Consider the following 27,649-nt stretch of genomic DNA (forward strand, 5'->3'; position numbering starts at 1 on the left):
CATCTCTACTACTCACGTATACTTATGTATATTTATCTTTTTAAACCTTTTTCATCACATAGATGTACAAGCTCTTCACCATTTTCATTTACAACACTGAATATCCCATGTATACCAAATATTCCTCAACGCCATATTACTCACCTTTGCATTTAAGTTACCCATCACTATAACCCTGTCTCGTGCATCAAAACTACTAACACACTCATTCAGCTGCTCCTAAAACACTTGCCTCTCATGACCTTTCTTCTCATGCCCAGGTTCATATGCACCAATAATCACCCATCTCTCTCCTTCAACTTTCAGTTTTCCCATATCAATCTAGAGTTTACTTTCTTACACATAATCACATACTCCCACCACTCCTGTTTCAGGAGTAGTGCTACTCCTTCCCTTGCTCTTGTCCTCTCACTAACCCTTGACTTTACTTTCAAGACATTGCCTAACCACTCTTCCTCTTTACCTTTGAGCTTTGTTTTAGTAAGAGCCAAAACATCCAGGTTCCGTTGCTCAAACATACTACCTATCTCTCTTTTTTTTTTCTCATCTTGCTTACGTCCACACACATTTAGACACCCAAATCTGAGCCTATGAGGAGGATGAGCACTCCCCGCGTGACTCCTTCTTCTGTTTCCCCTTTTAGAAAGTTATCTAAAAGGTTATCTAATGTATGTATGATTCATGGTGAGGTGCCTGAGGATTGGCGGAATGCTTGCATAGTGCCATTGTAGGAAGGCAAAGGGGATAAGAGTGAGTGCTCAAATTACAGAGGTATAAGTTTATCGAGTATTCTTGGGAAATTATATGAGAGGGTATTGATTGAGAGGGTGAAGGCATGTACAGAGCCTCAGATTGGGGAAAAGCAGTGTAGTTTCAGAAGAGGAAGAGGATGTGTGGATCACGTGTTTCCCTTGAAGAATGTATGTGAGAAATACTTAGAAAAGAAAATGGATTTCTATGTGGTATTTATGGATCTGGAGAAGGCATATGATAGAATTGATAGAGATGCTCTGTGGAATGTATTTAGAATATATGGTGTGGGAGGCAAGTTGTTAGAAGAATTGAAAAGTTTTTATCGAGGATCTAAGGCATGTGTACGTGTAGGGAGAGAGGAAAGTGATTGGTTCTTAGTGAATGTAGGTTTGCGGTAGGGGTGTGTGAAGTCTCCATGGTTGTTTAATTTGTTTATGGATGGAGTTGTTAGGGAGGTGAATGCAAGGGTTATGGAAAGAGGCGCAAGTATGTAGTCTGTTGTGAATGAGAGAGCTTGGGAAGTGAGTCAGTTGTTGTTAGCTGATGATACAGCGCTGGTTGCTGATTCATTTGAGAAACTGCAGAAGCTGCTGACTGAGTTTGGTAAAGTGTATGAAAGAAGAAAGTTGTGTGTAAATGTTAATAAGAGCAAGGTGATTAGGTACAGTAGGGTTGAGGGTCAAGTCAATTGGGAGGTAAGTTTGAACGGAGAAAAACTGGAGGAAGTGAACTGTTTTAGATATCTGGGAGTGGATTTGGCAGCGGATGGAACCGCTGGTGTTCAGTGTTGTAAATGGAAATATATATATACATACATATATATATATATATATATATATATATATATATATATATATATATATATATATATATATATATATATATATATATATATATATATATATATTATCCTCAAACATCTCATTTCCAGCACATCCACCCTCCTGCGTACAACTGTATCCATAGCCCACGCCTCGCAACCATACAGCATCGTTGGAAACACTATTCCTTCAAACAAACCCATTTTTGCTTTCCGAGATAATGTTCTCGACTTCCACACATTCTTCAAGGCTTCCAGAGTTCTCTTCCACTCCCCTACCCCAGTTGAGTCACTTCCGCTTCCATGGTTCCATCCGCTGCCAAATCCACTCCCAGATATCTAAAACAGTTCACTTCCTCCAGTTTTTCTCCGTTCAAACTTACCTCCCAATTGACTTGACCCTCAACCCTACTGTACCTAATCACCTTGCTCTTATTAACATTTACACACAACTTTCTTCTTTCATACACTTTACCAAACTCAGTCACCAGCTTCTGCAGTTTCTCAAATGAATCAGCAACCAGCGCTGTATCATCAGCTAACAACAACTGACTCACTTCCCAAGCTCTCTCATTCACAACAGACTACATACTTGCGCCTCTTTCCATAACCCTTGCATTCACCTCCCTAACAACCCCATCATAAACAAATTAAACAACCATGGAGACATCACAAACCCCTACCGCAAACCTACATTCACTAAGAACCAATCACTTTCCTCTTTCCCTACACGTACACATGCCTTAGATCCTCGATAAAAACTTTTCTCTGTTTCTAACAACTTGTCTCCCAAACCATATATTCTTAATACCTTCCACAGAGCATCTCTAACAACTCTATCATATGCCTTCTCCAGATCCATAAATGCCGCATAGAAATCCATTTTTTTTCTAAGTATTTCTCACATACATTCTTCAAGGTAAACACGTGATCCACACATCTTCTTCCTCTTCTGAAACTACATTGCCCTCCCAATCTGATGCTCTGTACATGCCTTCACCCTCTCAATCAATACCCTCTCATATAATTTCCCAAGAATACTCAATAAACTTATACCTCTGTAATTTGAGCACTCACTTTTATCCCCTTTGCCTTCGTACAATGGCACTATGCAAGCATTCCGCCAATCCTCAGGCACCTCACCATGAATCATACATACAATTGATAACCTTTTAGATAACTTTCTAAAAGGGGAAACAGAAGAAAGAGTCACGCGGGGAGTGCTCATCTTCCTCGGAGGCTCAGATTGGGGTGTCTGAATGGGTGTGGACGTAAGCAAGACGAGAAAAAAGGAGAGATAGGTAGTATTTTTGAGCAAAGGAACCTGGATGTTTTGGCTCTTACTAAAACAAAGCTCAAGGGTAAAGAGGAAGAGTGGTTAGGGAATGTCTTAGACGTAAAGTTAAGGGTTAGTGAGAGGACAAGAGAAAGGGAAGGAGTAGCACTACTCCTGAAACAGGAGTGGTGGGAGTATGTGATTGTGTGTAAGAAAATAAACTCTAGATTGATATTGGAAAACTGAAAGTTGAAGGAGAGAGATGGGTGATTATTGGTGCATATGAACCTAGGCATGAGAAGAAAGGTCATGAAAAGGCAAGTGTTTTGGGAGCAGCTGAATGAGTGTGTTAGTAGTTTTGATGCACGAGACAGGGTTATAGTGATGGGTAACTTGAATGCAAAGGTGAGTAATGTGGCGTTGAGGAACATTTGGTATACATGGGGTGTTCAGTGTTGTAAATGGAAATGGTGAAGAGCTTGTACATCTATATGGTGAAAAAGGTTAAAAAGATAAATATACATAAGTATACGTGAGTAGTAGAGATGGCCAAAGAGCGTTATTGGATTACATGTTGATTGATAGGCGCGGGAGAGAGAGACTTTTGGATTTTAATGTGCTGAGAGGTGCAACTGGAAGGATGTATGATCATTATCTTGTTGAGGCGAAGGTGAAGATTTGTAGAGGATTTCAGAAAAGAAGAGAGAATGATGGGTGAAGAGAGTGGTGAGAGTAAGTGACCTTGGTAACGAGATTTTTGTAAGGAGGTACCAGGAGAGACTGAGTACAAAATGGAAATTGTGAGAACCAAGGAAGTAAGGGGAATGGGGGAGGAATGGGATGTATTTAGGGAAGCGGTGATGGCTTGCGCAAAAGATGCTTGTGGCATGAGAAGCGTGGGAGATAGGAAAATTAGAAAGGGTAGTGAGTGGTGGGATGAAGAGGTAAGATTATTAGTGAAAGAGAAGAGAGAGGTATTTGGACGATCTTTGCAGGGAAATAATGCAAATGACTGAAAGATTTATAAAAGAAAGAGGCAGGAGGTCAAGAGAAAGGTGCAAGAGGTGAAAAAGTGGGCAAATGAGAGTTGGGGTGAGAGAGTATCATTTAATTTAATTGAAAAATAAAAAGATCTTTTGTAAGGAGGTAGATAAAGTGCGCAAGGCAAGAGAACAAATGGCAACATCACTGAAGGGGGCTAATGGGGAGGTGATAACAAGTAGTGGTGATGTGAGAATGAGATGGCGTGAGTTTTTTCAATGTTTGTTTAATATGTTTGATGATAGAGTGGCAGACATAGGGTGTTTTGGTCGAGATGGTGTGAGACGGTTAGAGAAAATGATTAGGTAAATAGAGAAGAGGTAGTAAAAGCTTTGCGGAAGATGAAACCCGGCAAGGCAGCGGATTTAGATGGTATTGCAATGGAATTTATTAAAGAAAGGGGTGACAGTATTGTTGACTGGTTGGAAAGGTTATTTGATATATGTATGATCCAATGGTGAGGTGCCTGAGTATTAGCGGAATGTTTGCATAGTGCCATTGTATAAAGGTAAAGGGGATAAAAGTGAGTGCTCAAATTACAGAGGTGTAAATTTGTTGAGTATTCCTTGGAAATTATAAGGGAGGGTATTGATTGAGAGGGTGAAGGCATGTACAGAACATCAGATTGGGGAAGAGCAGTGTGGTTTCAGAAGTGGTAGAGGATGTGTGGATCAGGTGTTTGCTTTGAAGAATGTATGTGAAAAATACTTTGAATTGCAAATGGATTTGCATGTAGCATTTATGGATCTGGAGAATGCATATGATATAGTTGGTAGAAATGCTCTATGGAAGGAATTAAGAATATATGGTGTGGGAGGCAAGTTGCTAGAAGCAGTGAAAAGTTTTTGTCTTCGTGCAAGAAGAGATGTAAGTGATTGGTTCTCAGTGAATGATGGTTTGCGGAAGTAGTGTGTGATGTCTCCATGGTTGTTTAATTTGTTTATGGATGGGGTTGTTAGGGAGGTGAATAAAAGAATTTTGGAAAGGGGGTCAAGTATGCAGTCTTTTATGGATGAGAGCGCATGGGAAGTGAGTCATTTGTTGTTCGCTGATGATACAGCTCTGGTGGCTGATTTATGTGAGAAACTGCAGAAGCTGGTGACTGAGTTTACTAAAGTGTGTAAGAGAAGAAGGTTGAGAGTAAATGTGAATAAGAGCAAGGTTATTAGGTACAGTAGGGTTGAGGGTTAAGTCAACAGGTACGTAAGTTTGAATGGAGAAAAACTAGAGGAAGTGAAGTGTTTTAGATATCTAGGAGTTCATTCGGCAGCGGATGAAACCATGGAAGCAGAAGTGAATCATGGGGTAGGGAAGGGGGCGAAAATTCTGGGAGCCAAAAGAATATGTGGAAGTCGAAAGTATTATCTCGGAAAGCAAAAATGAGTATTTTGAAGGAATAGTGATTCCAACAGTGTTGTATGGTTGCTAGGCGGGGGATATGGATAGAGTTGTGCTGAGGAGGGTGGATGTGATGGAAATGAGATGTTTGAGGACAATATGTGGTGTGAGGTGGTTTGATCGAGTAAGTAATGATAGGGTAAGAGAGATTTGTGGTAATAAAAAGAGTGTTGTTGAGAGAGCAGAAGAGGATGTTTTGGGAATGGTTTGGTCACATGGAGAGAATGAGTAAGGAAAGATTTACAAAGAGGATAACTGTGTCAGAGGTGGAGGAAACGAGGATAAGTGGGAGACCAAATTTTGAGGTGGGAAAAGGGATTGAAAAAGATTTTGAGTGATCGGGGCTTGAACATGCAGGAGGGTGAAAGGCGTGCAAGGAATAGAGTGAATTGGAACGATGTTGTATACCGGGGTCGACGTGCTGTCAATGGATTGATCCAGGGCATGTGAAGCGTCTGGGGTAAACCATGGAAAGTTGTGTGGGGTCTGGATGTGGAAAGGGAGCTGTGGTTTCGGTGCATTATTACATGACAGCTAGATACTGAGTGTGAGTGTCTTTTCCTAGCGCTACCTCGCACACATGAAGGGGGAGGGGGTTGTTATTTCATGTGTGGCAAGGTGGCGATGGGAATGAATAAAGCAGACAGTATGAACTATGTACATGTGTATATATGTATATGTCTGTGTGTGTGTGTGTATATATATGTATACGTTGAGATGTATAGGTATGTATATTTGCGTGTGTGGACGTGTACGTATTTACATGTGTATATGGGTGGGTAGGGCCATTGTTTTGTCTCATTCCTTGCGCTACCCCGCTAACGCGGGAGACAGCGACAAAACAAAATAAATAAATAAATGAATATATATATATATATATATATATATATATATATATATATATATATATATACATACATATATATTTATATATATATATATATATATATATATATATATATATATATATATATATATATATATATATATATATATCTTTTTTTTTTTTTTTTCTTTTTTTTGCTTTGTCGCTGTCTCCCGCGTTTGCGAGGTAGCGCAAGGAAACAGACGAAAGAAAATGGCCAAACCCACCCCCATAAACATACCTTGATTCAATCCACTGACAGCACGTCAACCCGGTATACCACATCGCTCCAATTCACTCTATTCTTTGCCCTCCTTTCACCCTCCTGCATGTTCATGCCCCGATTACACAAAATCTTTTTCACTCAATCTTTCCACCTCCAATTTGGTCTCCCTCTTCTCCTCGTTCCCTCCACCTCCGACACATATATCCTCTTGGTCAATCTTTCCTCACTCAATCTCTCCATGTGACCAAACCATTTCAAAACACCCTCTTCTGCTCTCTCAACCACGCTCTTTTTATTTCCACACATCTCTCTTACCCTTACGTTACTTACTCGATCAAACCACCTCACACCATACATTGTCCTCAAACATCTCATTTCCAGCACATCCATCCTCCTGCGCACAACTCTATCCATAGTCCACGCCTCGCAACCATACAACATTGTTGGAACCACTATAAATTCAAACATACACATTTTTGCTTTCCGACATAATGTTCTCGACTTCCACAAATTCTTCAAGGGTCCCAGAATTTTCGCCCCCTCCCCCACCCTATGATCCACTTCCGCTTCCATGGTTTCATCCGCTGCCAGATCCACTCCCAGATATCTAAAACACTTCACTTCCTCCAGTTTTTCTCCATTCAAACTCACCTCACAATTGAATTGACCCTCAACCCTACTGTACCTAATAACCTTGCTCTTATTCACATTTACTCTTAACTTTCTTCTTTCACACACTTTACGAAACTCAGTCACCAGCTTCTGCAGTTTCTCACATGAATCAGCCACCAGCGCTGTATCATCAACTAACAACATCTGACTCACTTCCCAAGCTCTCTCATCTAAAACAGACTTCATACTTGACCCTCTTTCCAAAACTCTTGCATTCACCTCCCTAACAACCCCATCCATAAACAAATTAAACAACCATGCAGACATCACACACCCCTGCCGCAAACCTACATTCACTGAGAACCAATCACTTTCCTCTCTTCCTACCCGTACACATACCTTACATCCTCGATAAAAACTTTTCACTGCTTCTAACAACTTGCCTCCCACACCATATATTCTTAATACCTTCCACAGAGCATCTCTATCAACTCTATCATATGCCTTCTCCAGATCAATAAATGCTACATACAAATCCATTTGCTTTTCTAAGTATTTCTCACATACATTCTTCAAAGCAAACACCTGATCCACACATCCTCTACCTCTACCTATATATATATATATATATATATATATATATATATATATATATATATATATATATATATATATATATTTATTTATTTATCTATTATACTTTGTCGCTGTCTCCCGCGTTTGCGAGGTAGCGCAAGGAAACAGACGAAAGAAATGGCCCAACCCCGCCCCCCATACACATGTATATACATACGTCCACACACGCAAATATACATACCTACACAGCTTTCCATGGCTTACCCCAGACGCTTCACATGCCTTGATTCAATCCACTGACAGCACGTCAACCCCGGTATGCCACATCGCTCCAATTCACTCTATTCCTTGCCCTCCTTTCACCCTCCTGCATGTTCAGGTCCCGATCACACAAAATCTTTTTCACTCCATATTTCCACCTCCAATTTGGTCTCCCTCTTCTCCTTGTTCCCTCCACCTCCGACACATATATCCTCTTGGTCAATCTTTCCTCACTCATCCTCTCCATGTGCCCAAACCACTTCAAAACACCCTCTTCTGCTCTCTCAACCACGCTTTTTTTATTTCCACACATCTATCTTACCCTTACGTTACTCACTCGATCAAACCACCTCACACCACACATTGTCCTCAAACATCTCATTTCCAGCACATCCACCCTCCTGCGCACAACTCTATCCATAGCCCACGCCTCGCAACCATACATTGTTGGAACCACTATTCCTTCATACATACCCATTTTTGCTTTCCGAGATAATGTTCTCGACTTCCACACATTCTTCAAGGCCGCCAGAATTTTCGCCCCCTCCCTCACCCTATGATCCACTTCCGCTTCCATGGTTCCATCCGCTGCCAGATCCACTCCCAGATATCTAAAACACTTCACTTCCTCCAGTTTTTCTCCATTCAAACTCACCTCCCAATTGACTTGACCCTCAACCCTACTGTACCTAATAACCTTGCTCTTATTCACATTTACTCTTAACTTTCTTCTTCCACACACTTTACCAAACTCAGTCACCAGCTTCTGCAGTTTCTCATATGAATCAGCCACCAGCGCTGTATCATCAGCGAACAACAACAGACTCACTTCCCAAGCTCTCTCATCCCCAACAGACTTCATACTTGCCCCTCTTTCCAAAACTCTTGCATTTACCTCCCTAACAACCCCATCCATAAACAAATTAAACAACCATGGAGACATCACACACCCCTGCCGCAAACCTACATTCACTGAGAACCAATCACTTTCCTCTCTTCCTACACGTACACATGCCTTACATCCTCGATAAAAACTTTTCACTGCTTCTAACAACTTTCCTCCCACACCATATATTCTTAATACCTTCCACAGAGCATCTCTATCAACTCTATCATATGCCTTCTCCAGATCCATAAATGCTACATACAAATCCATTTGCTTTTCTAAGTATTTCTCACATACATTCTTCAAAGCAAACACCTGATCCACACATCCTCTACCACTTCTAAAACCACACTGCTCTTCCCCAATCTGATGCTCTGTACATGCCTTCACCCTCTCAATCAATACCCTCCCATATAATTTACCAGGAATACTCAACAAACTTATACCTCTGTAATTTGAGCACTCACTCTTATCCCCTTTGCCTTTGTACAATGGCACTATGCACGCATTCCGCCAATCCTCAAGCACCTCACCATGAGTCATACATACATTAAATAACCTTACCAACCAGTCAACAATACAGTCACCACCTTTTTTAATAAATTCCACTGCAATACCATCCAAACTTGCTGCCTTGCCGGCTTTCATCTTCCGCAAAGCTTTCACTACCTCTTCTCTGTTTACCAAATCATTTTCCCTAACCCTCTCACTTTGCACACCACCTCGACCAAAACACCCTATATCTGCCACTCTATCATCAAACACATTCAACAAACCTTCAAAATACTCACTCCATCTCCTTCTCACATCACCACTACTTGTTATCACCTCCCCATTTGCGCCCTTCACTGAAGTTCCCATTTGCTTCCTTGTCTTACGCACTTTATTTCCTCCTTCCAGAACATCTTTTTATTCTCCCTAAAATTTAATGATACTCTCTCACCCCAACTCTCATTTGCCCTCTTATTCACCTCTTGCACCTTTCTCTTGACCTCCTGTCTCTTTCTTTTATACAACTCCCACTCAATTGCATTTTTTCCCTGCAAAAATCGTCCAAATGCCTCTCTCTTCTCTTTCACTAATAATCTTACTTCTTCATCCCACCACTCACTACCCTTTCTAATCAACCCACCTCACACTCTTCTCATGCCACAAGCATCTTTTGCGCAATCCATCACTGATTCCTTAAGTACATCCAATTCCTCCCCCACTCCCCTTATTTCCATTGTTCTCACCTTTTTCCATTCTGTACCCAGTCTCTCCTGGTGCTTCCTCACACAAGTCTCCTTCCCAAGCTCACTTACTCTCACCACCCTCTTCACCGAAATATATATATATATATATATATATATATATATATATATATATATATATATATATATATATATATATATATATATATATATATATATATATATATATATATATATATATATATATATATATATATATATATATATATATATATATATATATATATATATATATATATATATATATATATATATATACGCATCCTTAAGAAATCTTTACTGTGCGATTTTCAAAACAAAACCGATCAAATATGAGGTGTGGTTAACTTTAATGATTTTATCTGAGACATTAGTCCATGTCAAGTGTCTCCAGAATTTTGTGAGATGATACAGCTGCCCAAGGCTTTTACGCCATACTTCATTCTTTCCAGCAGAGAATAATTTGTTAACGATTTATGGTTTCCAGTAATCGTAAGGGTGATCCTGGGGATTTTACTCTGCTCTATAATTACCTGATATCAGATAATTGTATAATTTTGACCAGGTAGTTTAGGGAAAGAAAGAGGAGTAACTCATATAAATATTCATTGGAATCAGGTTCGTTTTTAAATTTGAAGAATTACTTCAGCTATGATCATTGCAACGCTATCAAGAATTTGTATGGAATGATTATCAGTGATAACAGATTCAGATTAGAGCAAAGTAATTAGTATCTTATAATAGCGCTCTTGAAAATATTAAATTTTCTCACCAGAAACCTATATGATTTGAGTATCGGGGAAAAAAGAAAAAATTAAAGCAAAAGAAAGAAAATATACGTTCTCTGATATGAATAAAAGAATGAAAAAAATCCTCTTTTCAGGAGAGAGGAAACCGGTGTGAAGTCCTTTGTTTCGCTGCAGCTGCAATTCGCAAGGTTGAAATTATTCAAATAATATTTTTCTTCGTGTAGCACTAGTGTAGATTCTTCTTTTCCTTTACATTAGTCTACATTTTCAAGAATAAGACTCCCTCTTTTCTCTTTTGTGCTAATGTGAATGATTTTTTCCCTTTTTTCAGGAATATGATTAACCTTGAGGATAACAGTGGTCCACATTGTGTGCAGTGACTCTCATCCCTCACTATTACCTGTGACACATATGATGATTCATGATGGGAACCTCTTCAGGAATGGGGGATATTGAATCTCTCTCTCTCTCTCTCTCTCTCTCTCTCTCTCTCTCTCTCTCTCTCTCTCTCTCTCTCTCTCTCTCTCTCTCTCTCTCTCTCTCTCTCTCTCTCTCTCTCTCTCTCTCTCTCTCTCTCTCTTTCTAGGGAGGTATATCACCGTTATAACCTGCCTGGGTATCGTGAGGGTTGTTGAGGGTTACTTAAAGAACAAGAATTTTTGTGGCTGCCAAGATTTACATCCTTGACTCAGGAAGCTGTCAGTTTCCTGTGACTCACCTATATTTGTGCAACTATCATTCACTACGCAAAAATGTAGCACAAACATCTCATAAGCAGATTTTGCAAAGAAGCACCTTACACAACTAGTTCTCCGTAGCTCTAGCTTCTCCTGCGGTAAACATTGTGATCTAGCCCTAACTATAGGCAAAATATCGTAGGCATTCGTAAATTTTTTCTCATTCTCTCTCTCCCTCTCTCACACTCAGTCTCTAGCTGTCATGTATAATGCACCGGAACCACAGCTCCCTACCCACATCCAGGCCCAGGACTCTCCATGGTTTACCCCAGGCGATTCATATGCCCTGGTTCAGTCCATTGACAGCACGTCGACTCCGGTATACTGCATCGTTCCAATTCACTCTGTTCCTTGCACGCCTCTCACCCCCCTGCATGTTCAGGCCCCGATCGCTCAATATCTTTCTCCTTCTATCGTTCCACCTCTAATTTCGTCTCCCGCTTCTCCTTCTTCCCTCCACCTTTGACACATATATCCCCTTTGTCAATCTTTCCTCACTCATTCTCTCCATATGTCCAGACCAGTTCAACACATCCTTTTTTGCTCTTTCAACCACACTCTTTTTATTACCACATATCTCTCTTACCATTTCACTACTTACACTATCAAAGTCCTCACACCACATATTGTCCTCAAACATTTCATATCCGACACATCCACCTTCCTCCGCACAACCCTATCTATAGCCCATGTCTAGCAAATATATGACTTCGTTAGAACCACTATTCCTTCGAACATACCCATTTTGCTCTCCGAGATAACGTTCTCGCCTTCCACACATTCTTCAACGCTCCCAGAACCTTCGCTCCTTCCCCACCCTGTGACTTACTTCCGCTTCCATGGTTCCATCTGCTGCTACGTCCACTCCCAGATATCTAAAACACTTCACTTCCTCCAGTTTTTCTCCATTGAAACCTACCTCCCAATTGATTTGTTTCTCATACACTACTGAACCTAATAACCTTGCTCTTATTCACATTTACTCTCAGCTTTCTTCTTTCACACACTTTACCAAACTCATTCACCAACTTCTGCAGTTTCTCACCTGAATCAGTCACCAGTGCTGTATCATCAGTTCACAACAACTGACCCACTTTTCAAACCATCTCATCCAGAACAGACTGAATACTTGTCCCTCTCTCCAAAACTCTTGCATTCAACTCCCTAACCACTTTTTCCATCAACATATTAGACAGCCATGTTATGTGTAACGCACGGAAACTACAGCCTCCTATCCAAGCCCCACAGACCTTTCCATGGTTTACCCAAGACGCTTCACATGCCCTGGTTCAGTCTATTGACATCACATCGACCCAAGTATACCACACTGTTCTAATTCACTCTATTCCTTGCACGCCTTTCACCCTCCTATATGTTCACCCCCGTCGCTCAAAATTTTTTTCACTCCATCCTTCCACCTCCAAATTGGTCTCCCACTTCTCATTGTTTCCTCGACCTCTGACACATATATTCTCTTTATCAATCTTTTCTAATTCATTCTCTCAGTATGTCCAAACCATTTCAACATACCCTTTTCTGTCCTCTCAAGACATTCTTTTTATTACCACATATTTCTCTTACTCTTTCATTACTAACTCGATCAAACCACCTCACACCACATATTGTCCTCATATATTCCAATTCCAACACATCCACACTCCTCCGAACAACCCTATCTATACCCCATGCCTCAAAACCATACAACAGTCTTGGAACTACTATTCCCTTAAACATACCAATTTTTGCTCTCCGAGATAACATTCTCTCCTTTCACACAATCTTCATCGCTCCCAAAACCTTCGCCTCCTCCTCCACCCTGTGACTTACTTTCGCTTTCATGATTTAATTCGCTGCAACTCCACTCCCATATATCTAAAACACTTCACTTCCTCCAAATTTTGTCCATTCAAACTTACCTATTATTTAACTTTACCTTCAACGCTCCTGAACCTAATAATCTTATTCACATTTAATCTCAACTCTCTCCTGTCACACACTTTACCAAACTCAGCCATCAACCTCTGCACTATCTCACCCGAATCAGCCACAAGAGCTGCATTATCAGCGAACAATAACTGACTCACTTCCCAGGACCTGTCATCAAAAATATACTGAATACTCTCCCCTCTCTCCAAAACTCTTGCATTTACCTCCCTAATCACCCCATCCACAAAGAAATTAAACAACTATGGGGACATCACAAAGCCCTGCTGCAGACTGTCTTTCACTGGGAACCAATCACTCTCCTCTGCTCCTACTCGTACACATGCCTTCCATCCTTGGTATTTACATTTCACTGCTTGTAGCAACTTACCTCCTACACTATGTACTCTTAAAACTCTCCACAAAGTATCTCTGTCAACAGGAAGAAATAGTAGCAAGGAACTTATTAAAAAGTTCAGGGAGAGTCGTAGGAAACGGATAATATCGGGATTGCTGCCAAGGTATGACGTCAGTACCTGTACCCTCAGTAGAATGCTGGGAATAGACAGATGAATCGAAGCTCTCTGTAGGGGGGAGGATAGTGTGTTTAGTATAGACCTGTAGGACCATCTTAGTCATGATAGATCTTTGTATGTTAGGGATTGTCTTCACTTAAATGTAATGGGGAAAGCCCGCTTTTTCAGAGTACTGGATGAGAAAATTAGGACTTTTTTGGATAGATATAAACTACTCACGATAGAAAATCACGGTCTAGCTAATGAAGGAACTAGGAGAGTGGGGGAAGGTGAGGGAGTAGCTGTAGGGGATAGGTCGGTGCGGGGGGAATCTGAGCGTGAACCGGATCTGAAGAACAAGATAGAAGATGGATGGGACATTGGCGGTAGGGATCCTCGGCTAGTAGCGGTAACCTCACAGGCAGAGGAATTAGCAAAGAAAGGTCAAATAGGGTCAGTTGGGGACAACTCTGGCAATGTAACAGCGGGTTAGCATAAGTGCAGGTCAACTCTCTGGTAACTTTTAGGAATTCTGTTAGGGTCCACTGCAGGAGGGTCAGAGTAAGGCAGCGAACCCCAAAAAGATGGAGATCCGTCTTTTTCCTGCTGCTGCACACGCAGTCATTAACAGTGATGATACAAACACGCATACCGACGGTAAGAGAGAAAAAAGAGGCAAATTCAGTCCAGACATCAACTCAGAAGAAAAGTTTGATATATACAAATGCATGGAACACCATTAGGAAACGCGATGAACTTATATCCTATGCAGTTACTAAAAGATTGAACATTATTGCAATCTCAGAAACGTGGGTAAATTCTGAGAATAAACACTTAATCACCGAGTTAGCAATACCCAGACACAAATTATTTATGAAAGATCACTTGCACAGGGTATGTGGTGGAGTTTTGATTTGCAATGGTAACAATCTAAGAGCTATTAAGGTAAGCAAAATAGACAAACACACACACACACACACACACACTTATGACGCTCTTTATATTGACATTACCAACAAGTTCAAAAGTAAACTACGTCTCAGCGTTATTTACAGATCTCCTTAGCAAAATGAAGACGACGATAAGATATTATACAATGATATCAAAACTACAGTAAACAGAAGAGAGGCTATAAGAGTAGGAGACTTCAACAGTCCAAACTGATTGCACGTTAACAGGTGGTAGAGAGGGAATGAGACTAACGGAACTGATCGAAGACCAACTAGAAGTAAAAACATTTCTGATCTTGTCCGCACCAGTGACACAAACTTAATCAACTCTTGCAAAGTAGGTGAGAGTTTTTCAAACAGCGACCACAGTTTGATTAGATGAGGGATGAATTTAGATTATGAAATAAATTGCAACAAACTTTTGATCCTTGATTACAGGCGAGCAAATTTTGAAAGCATTAGACAAGAAACTCGCAGTGCCAATTGGACAAAACTTCTTAAAGTTTACACATAAGAGGAAATGTGGAATGCTTCTAAAAACACACTACTGAAGATTGAAAATAAACATATTCCACGAATTACGAAGAGATCTTGCAATATTTCTAAACCATCACGGATGAATTCGAGAATAGGACTAATTCGCCAAAAGAAGAAAACACATATGAAATTCGAATCAATGGAAACCGATGAAAATCACCTGGACTTAATCAAAAGCCAAAGAGAGTGTAAGGTTATAAGACAGTATACGCGACGAAGAAAAAGAATATCCTTGAAAGTTAAGAATAATCCCAAAACTTTTCAAATATATATGACAAAGGAAGACAATAAAAGGAGAAATTGAATCATTACGAAACGAGTATGACACACTAACAACTGACGACAAGGAAATGGCTACCATACTAAAGTTTTCTTTTAACTCCGTATTCACAATTGAAGAAACATCTCGAATACAGCAACCAAAGAAAATGTTTCAAGGATCTGGTGAAGAAGAAATGTAGGTTATGGAAATAAAGAGTTCTGAAGTACTTAAATACCTGGACCAAATCCTAACAAATTCTACGGCCCAGATAACATAGCTTCAAGATTTTAAAAGGTCAGGAGACAGCTGATATACCCAAGGGCAAAAATATTCAACAAATCTCAGTCTGATGGTCAGGTGCCAACTGACTGGAAACTAGTAAACATTATTCCTATATATAGAAAAGGAGACAAAGAGTGCGCCTTGAACTACCGCCCAATTAGCCTTACGTCAGTGTTAAGTAAAATGATAAAAAAATGATACGAGATAAAAATGTTACATTTCTAAAGGAACACAAAATCATATCGGACAACCAACACGGTTTCCGCTAAAGACGACCCTGCTTGACAAATTTGCTGGAACTTTTTAATGTTAATTATCAGAATTCGGAGCGAAAAAATACCGTCTTATGTAATATATTCAGATCTCCAAAAGGCTTTCTAAAGGTACCTCACAAGAGACTTTTACAGAAATTCAAAGCAAACGGATAGGTGAGGAATTCTGTACATGGATCAGAGACTGGCTTACCGGAAGAAAGCACCATGTAGTATTATACGGCGAAGCCTCAGTTTGGCTAGACGTAACGAGTGGTGTGCCACAGGGGTCGGGTCTAGGCCCAATTCTTTTCATAACTTATATCAAGACCAAGAACTCGCTCTCATGTCTAAGATCTCCAAATTTGTTGACAATACTAAACTAGAAGGTAGAGCTGTAAACAGGCGGGACTGCGAAATGAGTGGTCAGAGAGATGGCAAATTTAGATTAATGTAGGCTAATGTATTTATGAACTTTGGAGACAAGAATATACGTTACAACTACAAACTATTCGGAAACTCTCCAAAGCATGTGAAAAAAAGGACTTTTTCGAGTTGTCATTAAGAACAATTCAAAGTGCACTATGCACTGTCAAGCAGCAAGTAAAAAAGGCAACCAAATGTTAGGCTTCATAGCCAGGAACATAGATTACAAGAAACCAGAAAAAAATTTCACACTTTGTAATTCTCTAGTAAGACCACACTTTGAGTATGCAGTCTAGTTTTGGTCACCAAACTATAAAAAGACGAGGAAAAATTAGAGAAAAAATTAGAGGAAAAATTAGAGCAAGTACAAAGACACTCGACAAAATTGATCTCATCCATTAGAAATCTGGCATACGAAGAGAGGCTAAAACGACTGGATCTCTTATCTCCAAAACAACGTATACTTCGTAGTGACATAATCCAAGTGTTGAAGATTCTGAACAAGTTCGATTAAGTAAACCACGAACATCTTTTCGAAATACAAGAGAATGCGGTTACCAGGACAAATGGAATAAAACTCAGTTAAAAGATATTGTACGGACGTGAGAAAAAACTTCTTTTCCTATATGTGCGTTGAGCATTGAAATAAGTAACCGTCAGATGTAGTGAATGCTAAGACTATAGATACCCTCAACTGTCGTGTTGACAAATATCATATAGATTCACGTATACTCTGAGAAAATCGCCAGATATAAACGTACTAACGACATCGGTATCGGGGACGCTAGAAGGCTAATGTGCAGCAGCGGGGTATGGATGATAGCTTAAAAAACTACAGAGTGCAATTACATTTTTTTTGTCAAGTTATATTTTGTTTTTTATTTTTTTCGGACAACCCAGTCGTGGGCCAATCAAGCCTCCTGTTGTATGTCTTTCTCATGTTAACTCATTTAAATTCATGTGAAAAATCTAAAATTTATAATCATTTCTCTCTTTACTTATCAATTCAGTAACTTCTATCAACTTTACTGAGGAAGTGGAATATAATTGTATGTTACCATTATTAGACTGCATGATCCATAAGGAACGAAACATATTGAAATTTAGCATATGAAGAAAACAAACCAATGTTTGTTCTTATATCCATTATTACTCAGTTCAACATGACAGAGTGAAATCATCATCATTCCAGTCTGTGTTCCATAGGGAATTAAGTATATGCGGTGCGGAATTTATTGATAATGAGTTTGAGAAGATATATTCCACTGAAAAAAAGTTAACTTATCCTAAATTTCTATTGACAAATCCCTTAAGTTGGCAAAGACCTCCTCTTATAGAACTGAGCCCAAACCTCCCCATGATACAAGAATCCTTTAGTTGTTCGGTTTATTGATATTTTCACTTTTCTTTCCAGGTTGCTTAAATCCTTTGATGTAAAAGTAGCCTTCAACAATAACAACAACAACAACAATACCATAAAGAAAATCTTAATGAAAGCCTCACCAGTAAATTCAGCGGGCAATATTTACAGAATACAATGCAAAATTTGTAATATGCATTATGTTGGGCAGACTGGTAAGGATCTTTATGTTAGACATAAGCAACATAGAAATAGTAAAAGAACAAGACAAGAATCAAATGCCTTGTTTAATCATGTTACCATTTATGACCATGGTAACACTCACTCAGTTATCAACTCTAACTTCTTTACCACGTGATATAAAATTTAATATTTTGTTATTAAATACACAAAGAATTGTAACATTAATTGTAGTGAAGGCCAATGAAAACTGGACAGCAAAATTTGTAAGCAGTCCCCTTTCTGTATACATGATAAAATATTTATGACAGGCATGATGCAGACCCGATTACTACCAACCCGAATACCACCATCCGGTAATACTTGTTTACCAGCGACGTCTTAGCTACGTCTTTTCCTTGTTTATCAACTGACTGTTCTAAGTTAGTGCACTCAAGAACTTATCGTATTTCATTTTCCTCGTCGTTATCAGTAAATTCTAGACCATGTACGCCATTGAGACCTCTTGCAACATGGATATCACACGGTTCTTCCATTACTTTCTACAAGCTCGCCTGGTCTTTCCTCCATCGTTACTGCTTACTTCATGTCGTTAATAGATTCCTTAGAAGGTACGTCTTTGAAAAAGTGCTTTCATGATCCATCTTTCAGCAACGATCGTTGTTGGTATATGGAAGAAGTGAACGTAATATTCTTCAAAGGAAGCTGAAGTGTAAGTTACACGACCTTGTTGAAAACAGTGATTGGATTAAGAACACAAACCATTCCTTTATGGTGACCCTGTATCTTAAACAACTGGATAAAGACTCTTGTGTGCCCTAGGCTATAGTATAAGTTTTGTTTGCACAAACAAAACTTTTAAGAACGTTGACATTACAAGATCATTTAGTAATTTGTAATTTAGTAATCTAATGATGAAGTGAACATTTGCAAAGGTGTAGTCTATGCCAGTTTGTCAAAACCAGTTGCTCCAAATTGTCCAAAAAGGTTCACCAGTGCTATTTAACAATATGAAATATGGTATACATATTACGAAAGCAGGTAAGGCTAACACAGTTGTGAACATGGACAAAGTTGATTATCTATCAAAATGAATGATATCTTATTGATAACGAAACATACTTTAAACTCGGTAGAAATCCCCTAAAAGTAATGAATTCTCACTTTGATAAAGAACTGAAGTTGTTGAAAGGTAATGATTCTTCCATTAGAATATATTCATCGTTGTCCCCTTCATTGCCATATATGTATGGGCATATATAAAAAAAAAAACAATGATCGCCCCTATAGGGATATGACTATTCGAATACTATGTACTCGATCATAGCCGAGCGGTTGCGCTCCCGCCTGCTGCACAGGGTTCGATCCAGGCTGTTGGAGGTATGTTCTATGAAAGTGCGCGTTCATAAGCACTTAGTTCATATATATATATATATTTATATATATATATATATATATATATATATATATATATATATATATATATATATATATATATATATATATATATATATATATATATATATATATATATATATATATATATATATATATGTGTGTGTGTGTGTGTGTGTGTAATTTTTTTGTATTATTATACTTCGTCGTTGTCTCCCGTGTTAGCAAGGTAGGAAACAGAAGAAAGAACGGCTCAACCGACCCACATCAACATGTATATACATAAACGCCCACACATGCACATATACATTTCAACGTATACATACATATACATACACAGACATATATATATACACACATGTACATATTCAAACCTGCTGCCTTCAGCCTTCTCGTCGCCACTCGCCACCCGCCACAGATGAAATGGTACCCCTTTCCCCCCGTGCGCTCGAGGAAGCGCTAGGAAGACAATAAAATGCCACCTTCCTTCATACTCAGTCTCTACCTGCCATGTGTAATGCATCGAAACCTTCCTTGCACGGCTTTCACCCTCCTGTATGGTGAGGCCAATGTCGCTCAAAATCTTTTTCACGCCATCCTTCCACCTCCAATTTGGTCTCCCACTTCTCCTCGTTCCCTCCAACTCTGATACATATCTATTCTTTGTAAATCTTTCCTAACTTATTCTCTCTAAGCGACCGAATCATTTCAATACACCCTCTTCTACTCTCTCAACCACACTCTTTTTATTACCACATGTCTCTCTTTTACCTTTTCATACTTACTCGATCAAACCACCTCACACCACATATTGTCCTCATATATCTCATTTCCAACACACCCACCCTCCTCCACACAACCCTATCTATAGCCCATGCTTCAAAACCAAATATCATTATTGGAACCACTATTCTCTCAAACATACCCACTTTTGCTCTCTGAGAGGACGTTCTCGCCTTCCACATATTCTTCAACTCTTCTTAAACCCTTACCCAATATCCAACTCTGTGACTCACTTCCGCTTCCATAGTTCCATCTGCTGCTAGATCTACTACCAGATATCTAAAACACCACTTCTCCCAGTTTTTCCTCCATTCAAACTTACCTCCCAATTAACTTTTCCCTCAACCCTCCTGAACCTAATAACCTTACTCTCATTCACATTTACTCTCAGCTTTCTTTTTCACACACTTTACCAAACTCAGTTCTAGCTTCTGCAGATTCTCACCCTAATCAGCCACCAGCGCTGTATCATCAGTGAACAACTGACCCACTTCCCAAGCTCTTTCATCTACAACAGACTGCATACTTGCCCCTCTCTCCAAAGCTCTTGCATTCACCTCCCAAACACTCCCACCTATAAACAAATCCAAAAACCATGGGGACATCACACACCGCTGCCGCAGGCCAATCTTCACTGAGAATCAATCACTTTCCTCTTTTCCTACTCGTACACATGCCTTACATCATCGATAAAAACTTTTCACTGCTTCTAGCAACTTGCCTCTCATGCCATATACTCTTAATATCTTCCACAAATCATCTCTATCAACTCTATCATATGCCTTTTCTAGATCCATAGATGCTACATACAAATCCATTTGTTTTTCTAAATATTTCTCATATATATTCTTCAAAGAAAACACCTGGTCCACGTGTCCTCTAACACTTCTGAAACCACAATGCTCTTCCCCAATCTGATACTCTGTTCATCCTTGACCCTCTCATTCAATACCCTCCCATACAATTTCCAAGGAATACTCATCAAATTTGTACTCTCCTGTATCCTTTTTGTTTGTACAATGGCGCTTTGCATGCATTCCGCCAATCCTCAGGCACTTTACTATGAACCATACATACACTGAATGTCTTCACTAACCAGTCAACAACAATCGTCTAAATGCCTCTCTCTTCTCTTTCACCAACAATCATACTTCTTCTTCCCACCACTCACAAACCTTCCTAACCTGCCCACCTCCCATCTTTCGCATGCCACGGTCATCTTTTGCGCAAGCCATTACTGCTTCCCTAAATACATCCCATTCCTCCCCAACTCCCCTTATATCTTTTGCTCTTACAATTTTATATCTGCACTCAATCTGTCCTGGTACTTCCTCACACAAGTCTCCTTTCCAAGCCCACTTACTCTCATCACCCTCTTCACCTCAATATTTTCTCTTTTTTTCTGAAAACCTCTACAAATCTTCACCTTCATCTCCACAAGATAATGATCAGACATTCCTTCAGTTGCCCCTCTCAACAAAATAACATCCAAAACTCTTTCTTTCATGCGCCTATCAATTGACATGTAATTCAATAATGTTCTCTGGGAATATCTCCTACTTATATATGTATACTTTTGTATGTTTCTCTTTTTAATTACAAACCACGTATTTCCAATCACTAAACCTTTTCAGCACACAAATTTACAAGCTCTTCACCTTTTTCATTTACAACTCTGAATACCCCACGTACACCAATAATACCCTCAACTCCCATATCACTCACCTTTGCATTCAAATCACCCATCACTAAAACTCGGTTCCTTGCATCAAAGCTGCTAACACACTCGATCAGCTACGCACAAAATACTTGCCTCTCATGATCTTTCTTCTCATGACCACGTGAATAGGCACCAATAATCACCCATCTCTTTCCATCAACTTTCAGTTTCACCCATATAAATCTAGATATTACAAACTTAGACTATGTCACATACCCCCACACCTTCTGCTTTAGGAGTAGTGCTACTCCTTCCCTTGCTCTTGTCCACCAACCAACCCCTGACATTACTCCGAAGACATTCCGAAACCACTCCTCCCCTTTATGCTGTAGCTTCTTTTCTCTCAGAGCTAGTATGTCAAGGTTACATTCCTTAAGCATCCTTCCCATCTCCTTTTTTCTAATTTTGGTTACATCCACACACATTTAGACACTCCAGCCTGAGCCTTCGAGGAGAAGAAGCACTCCCCACATGACTGCTTCTGTATCCCTTTCAGAAAGTTGAAATATAAGGAGGGGAGGGTTTATAGCCCCCTGCTCCCGTCACCTTTAGGCGACTATATATATATAGCCCCCTGCTCCCGTCACCTTTAGGCGACTATATATATATATATATATATATATATATATATATATATATATATATATATATATATATATATATATATATATATATATATATATATATATATATATATATATATATATGTATATATATATATATATATATACATATATATATATTTTTTTTTTCATACTATTCGCCGTTTCCCGCGATAGCGAGGTAGCGTTAAGAACAGAGGATTGGGCCTTTTTTGGAATATCCTCACCTGGCCCCCTCTGTTCCTTCTTTTGGAAAATTAAAAAAAAAAAAAGAGAGTGGAGGATTTCCAGCCCCCCGCTCCCTCCCCTTTTAGTCGCCTTCTACGACACGCAGGGAATACGTGGGAAGTATTCTTAATCCCCTATCCCCAGGGATAATATATATATATATATATATATATATATATATATATATATATATATATATATATATATATATATATATATATTTATTTATTTATTTATTATACTTTGTCGCTGTCTCCCGCGTTTGCGAAGTAGCGCAAGGAAACAGACGAAAGAAATGGCCCAACCCACCCCCATACACATGTATATACATACGTCCACACACGCATATATATATACCTACACAGCTTTCCATGGCTTACCCCAGACGCTTCACATGCCTTGATTCAATCCACTGACAGCACGTCAACCCCGGTATACCACATCGCTACAATTCACTCTATTCCTTGCCCTCCTTTCACCCTCCTGCATGTTCAGGCCCCGATCACACAAAATCTTTTTCACTCCATCTTTCCACCTCCAATTTGGTCTCCCTCTTCTCCTTGTTCCCTCCACCTCCGACACATATATCCTCTTGGTCAATCTTTCCTCACTCATCCTCTCCATGTGCCCAAACCACTTCAAAACACCCTCTTCTGCTCTCTCAACAACGCTCTTTTTATTTCCAGACATCTCTCTTACCCTTACGTTACTCACTCGATCAAACCATCTCACACCACACATTGTCCTCAAACATCTCATTTCCAGCACATCCATCCTCCAGCGCAAAACTCTATCCATGGCCCACGCCTCGCAACCATACAACATTGTTGGAACCACTATTCCTTCAAACATACCCATTTTTGCTTTCCGAGATAATGTTCTCGACTTCCACACATTCTTCAAGGCCCCCAGAATTTTCGCCCCCTCCCCCACCCTATGATCCACTTCCGCTTCCATGGTTCCATCCGCTGCCAGATCCACTCCCAGATATCTAAAACACTTCACTTCCTCCAGTTTTTCTCCATTCAAACTCACCTCACAATTGACTTGACCCTCAACCCTACTGTACCTAATAACCTTGCTCTTATTCACATTTACTCTTAACTTTCTTCTTCCACACACTTTACCAAACTCAGTCACCAGCTTCTGCAGTTTCTCACATGAATCAGCCACCAGCGCTGTATCAGCGAATAACAACTGACTCACTTCCCAAGCTCTCTCATCCTCAACAGACTTCATACTTGCCCCTCTTTCCAAAACTCTTGCATTTACCTCCCTAACAACCCCATCCATAAACAAATTAAACAACCATGGAGACATAACACACCCCTGCCGCAAACCTACATTCACTGAGAACCAATCACTTTCCTCTCTTCCTACACGTACACATGCCTTACATCCTCGATAAAAACTTTTCACTGCTTCTAACAACTTTCCTCCCACACCATATATTCTTAATACCTTCCACAGAACATCTCTATCAACTCTATCATATGCCTTCTCCAGATCCATAAATGCTACATACAAATCCATTTGCTTTTCTAAGTATTTCTCACATACATTCTTCAAAGCAAACACCTGATCCACACATCCTCTACCACTTCTGAAACAACACTGCTCTTCCCCAATCTGATGCTCTGTACTTTCCGTCACCCTCTCAATCAATACCCTCCCATATAATTTACCAGGAATACTCAACAAACTTATACCTCTGTAATTTGAGCACTCACTCTTATCCCCTTTGCCTTTGTACAATGGCACTATGCACGCATTCCGCCAATCCTCAGGCACCTCACCATGAGTCATACATACATTAAATAACCTTACCAACCAGTCAACAATACAGTCACCCCCTTTTTTAATAAATTCCACTGCAATACCATCCAAACCTGCTACCTTGCCGGCTTTCATCTTCCGCAAAGCTTTCACTACCTCTTCTCTGTTTACCAAATCATTTTCCCTATCCCTCTCACTTTGCACACCACCTCGACCAAAACACCCTATATCAGCCACTCTATCATCAAACACATTCAACAAACCTTCAAAATACTCACTCCATCTCCTTCTCACATCACCACTACTTGTTATCACCTCCCTATTTCCGCCCTTTTTTTTTTTTTATTATACTTTGTCGCTGTCTCCCGCGTTTATATATATATATATATATATATATATATATATATATATATATATATATATATATATATATATATATATATATATATATATATCCCTGGGGATAAGGGATTAAGAATACTTCCCACGCATTCCCTGCGTGTCGTAGAAGGCGACTAAAAGGGGAGGGAGCGGGGGGCTGGAATTCCTCCCCTCTAGTTTATTTTTTTAAATTTTCCAAAAGAAGGAACAGAGCGGGCCAGGTGAGGATATTCCAAAAAAAGGACCAGTACTCTGTTCTTAACGCTAACTCGCTGACGCGGGAAATGGGGAATATTTTAAAAGAAAGAATATATATATATATATATATATATATATATATATATATATATATATATATATATATATATATATATATATATATTTTTTTTTTTTTTTCTTTCAAACTATTCGCCATTTCCCGTATTAGCGAGGTAGCATTAAGAACAGAGGACTGGGCCTTTGAGGGAATATCCTCACCTGGCCCCTTCTCTGTTCCTTCATTTGGAAAATTAAACAAAAATTATGAGATGGGAAGATTTCCAGCTTCACGCTCCCTCCCCTTTTAGTCGCCTTCTACGACATACAGGGAATACGTGGAAAGTATTCTTTCTCCCCTCTCCCCAGGGATAATATATATATGTACATATACATATATATATATATATATATATATATATATATATATATATATATATATATATATATATATATATATATATTATATATATATATATATATATATATATATATGCTTGTGGCATGAGAAGAGTGGGAGGTGGATTAATTAGAAAGGGTAGTGAGTGGTGGGATGAAGAAGTAAGAATATTAGTGAAAGAGAAAGAGGCATTTGGACGATTTTTGTAGGGAAAAAATGCAATTGAGTGGGAGACGTATAAAAGAAAGAGACAGGAGGTCTAGAGAAAGGTGCAAGAGGTGAAAAAAAGGGCAAATGAGAGTTGGGGTTAGAGAGTATCATTAAATTTTAGGGAGAATAAAAAGATGTTCTGGAAGGAGGTAAATAAAGTGCGTAAGACAAGGGAGCAAATGGGAACTTCAGTGAAGGGCGCAAATGGGGAGGTGATAACAAGTAGTGGTGATGTGAGAAGGAGATGGAGTGAGTATTTTGAAGGTTTGTTTAATGTGTTTGATGATAGAGTGGCAGATATAGGGTGTTTTGGTCGAGGTGGTGTGCAAAGTGAGAGGGTTAGGGAAAATGATTTGGTAAACAGAGAAGAGGTAGTAAAAGCTTTGCGGAAGATGAAAGCCGGCAAGGCAGCAGGTTTGGATGGTATTGCAGTGGAATTTATTAAGAAAGGGGTTGACTGTATTGTTGACTGGTTGGTAAGGTTATTTAATGTATGTATGACTCACGGTGAGGTGCCTGAGGATTGGCGGAATGCGTGCATAGTGCCATTGTACAAAGGCAAAGGGGATAAGAGTGAGTGCTCAAATTACAGAGGTATAAGTTTGTTGAGTATTCCTGGTAAATTATATTGGAGGGTATTGATTGAGAGGGTGAAGGCATGTACAGAGCATCAGATTGGGGAAGAGCAGTGTGGTTTCAGAAGTGGTAGAGGATGTGTGGATCAGGTGTTTACTTTGAAGAATGTATGTGAGAAATACTTAGAAAAGCAAATGGATTTGTATGTAGCATTTATGGATCTGGAGAAGGCATATGATAGAGTTGATAGAGATGCTCTGTGGAAGGTATTAAGAATATATGGTGTGGGAGGCAAGTTGTTAGAAGCAGTAAAAAGTTTTTATCGAGGATGTAAGGCATGTGTACGTGTAGGAAGAGAGGAAAGTGATTGGTTCTCAGTGAATGTAGGTTTGCGGCAGGAGTGTGTGATGTCTCCATGGTTGTTTAATTTGTTTATGGATGGGGTTGTTAGGGAGGTGAATGCAAGAGTTTTGGAAAGAGGGGCAAGTATGAAGTCTGTTGGGGATGACAGAGCTTGGGAAGTGAGTCAGTTGTTGTTCGCTGATGATACAGCGCTGGTGGCTGATTCATGTGAGAAACTGCAGAAGCTGGTGACTGAGTTTGGTAAAGTGTGTGAAAGAAGAAAGTTAAGAGTAAATGTGAATAAGAGCAAGGTTATTAGGTACAGTAGGGTTGAGGGTCAAGTCTATTGGGAGGTGAGTTTGAATGGAGAAAAACTGGAGGAAGTGAAGTGTTTTAGATATCTGGGAGTGGATCTGTCAGCGGATGGAACCATGGAAGCGGAAGTGGATCATAGTGTGGGGGAGGGGGCGAAAATTCTGGGAGCCTTGAAGAATGTGTGGAAGTTGAGAACATTATCTCGGAAAGCAAAAATGGGTATGTTTGAAGGAATAGTGGTTCCAACAATGTTGTATTGTTGCGAGGCGTGGGCTATTGATAGAGTTGTGCGCAGGAGGATGGATGTGCTGCAAATGAGATGTTTGAGGACAATGTGTGGTGTGAGGTGGTTTGATCGAGTGAGTAACGTAAGGGTAAGAGAGATGTGTGGATATAAAAAGAGCGTGGTTGAGAGAGCAGAAGAGGGTGTTTTGAAATGGTTTGGGCACATGGAGAGAATGAGTGAGGAAAGATTGACCAAGAGGATATATGTGTCGGAGGTGGAGGGAACGAGGAGAAGAGGTAGACCAAATTGGAGGTGGAAAGAT

The sequence above is a fragment of the Panulirus ornatus genome, chromosome 4 (assembly GCF_036320965.1).
Source record: "Panulirus ornatus isolate Po-2019 chromosome 4, ASM3632096v1, whole genome shotgun sequence".
In the NCBI taxonomy this organism is placed as follows: Eukaryota; Metazoa; Arthropoda; class Malacostraca; order Decapoda; family Palinuridae; genus Panulirus; species Panulirus ornatus.